The sequence below is a fragment of the Megalopta genalis genome, unplaced genomic scaffold, assembly GCF_051020955.1.
Source record: "Megalopta genalis isolate 19385.01 unplaced genomic scaffold, iyMegGena1_principal scaffold0035, whole genome shotgun sequence".
NCBI lineage: Eukaryota > Metazoa > Arthropoda > Insecta > Hymenoptera > Halictidae > Megalopta > Megalopta genalis.
The window spans coordinates 90601-92412 of record NW_027476104.1 but is presented as its reverse complement, the minus strand read 5'-3'; positions in this window follow the sequence as shown (position 1 = coordinate 92412).

The window sequence follows — 1812 nt, the reverse complement described above, 5'->3', positions numbered from 1 at the left end:
CGGAACAACAAGAACAACAAGAACAACCAGAACAACAACAACAAGAACAACTAGCACAACAACAACAAGAACAACAAGAACAACAAGAACAATAAGAACAACTAGAACAACAAGGACAACAAGACAACATGAACAGCAAGAACAACAAGAACAAGGACAACAAGAACAACCGGAACAACAAGAACAACAAGAACAACAAGAACAACCAGAACAACCAGAACAACAACAACAAGGACAACTAGAACAACAACAAGAAGAACAACAAGAACAACATTAACAACAAGAACAACAAGAACAACAAGATCAACAAGAACAACAAGAACAACAAGAACAACAAGAACATCAAGAACAACAAGAACAACCAGAACAACAACAACAAGGACAACTAGAACAACAACAAGAAGAACAACAAGAACAACATTAACAACAAGAACAACAAGAACAACAAGATCAACAAGAACAACAAGAACAACAAGAACAACAAGAACATCAAGAACAACAAGAACAACAAGAACAACAAGAGCAACAAGAGCAACAAGAACAACAAGAACAACAAGAACAACAAGAACAACAAGAACAACAAGATCAACGAGAGCAACGAGAACAACGAGAACAACGAGAACAACAAGAACAACAAGAACAACAAGAACAACAAGAACAACAAGAACAACAAGAACAACAAGAACAGCAAGAACAACAAGAACAACAAGAACAACAAGAACAACAAGAACAACAAGAACAACAAGAACAACAAGAACAACAACAAGATCAACAAGCACAAGTACAACAAGATCAACAAGAACAACAAGAACAAGTACAACAAGATCAACAAGAACAACAGCAACATGAACAACAAGAAAAACAAGAACAACAAGAACAACAAGAGCAACAAGAACAACAAGAACAACAAGAACAACAAGAACAACAAGAACAACAAGAACAACAAGAACAACAAGAACAACAAGAACAGCATGAACAACAAGAACAACAAGAACAACAAGAACAACAAGAACAACAAGAACAACATGACCAGCAAGAACAACAAGAACAACAAGAACAAGAACAGGAAGAAAAACAACAACAACGACAACAAAAATAAGAACAACAACAACAACAAGAACAACAACATGAACAACCGGAACAACAAGAACAACAAGAACAACCAGAACAACAACAACAAGAACAACTAGCACAACAACAACAAGAACAACAAGAACAACAAGAACAATAAGAACAACTAGAACAACAAGGACAACAAGACAACATGAACAGCAAGAACAACAAGAACAAGGACAACAAGAACAACCGGAACAACAAGAACAACAAGAACAACAAGAACAACCAGAACAACAACAACAAGGACAACTAGAACAACAACAAGAAGAACAACAAGAACAACATTAACAACAAGAACAACAAGAACAACAAGATCAACAAGAACAACAAGAACAACAAGAACAACAAGAACATCAAGAACAACAAGAACAACCAGAACAACAACAACAAGGACAACTAGAACAACAACAAGAAGAACAACAAGAACAACATTAACAACAAGAACAACAAGAACAACAAGATCAACAAGAACAACAAGAACAACAAGAACAACAAGAACATCAAGAACAACAAGAACAACAAGAACAACAAGAGCAACAAGAGCAACAAGAACAACAAGAACAACAAGAACAACAAGAACAACAAGAACAACAAGATCAACGAGAGCAACGAGAACAACGAGAACAACGAGAACAACGAGAACAACGAGAACAACGAGAACAACAAGAATAACAAGAACAACAAGAACAATCAGAA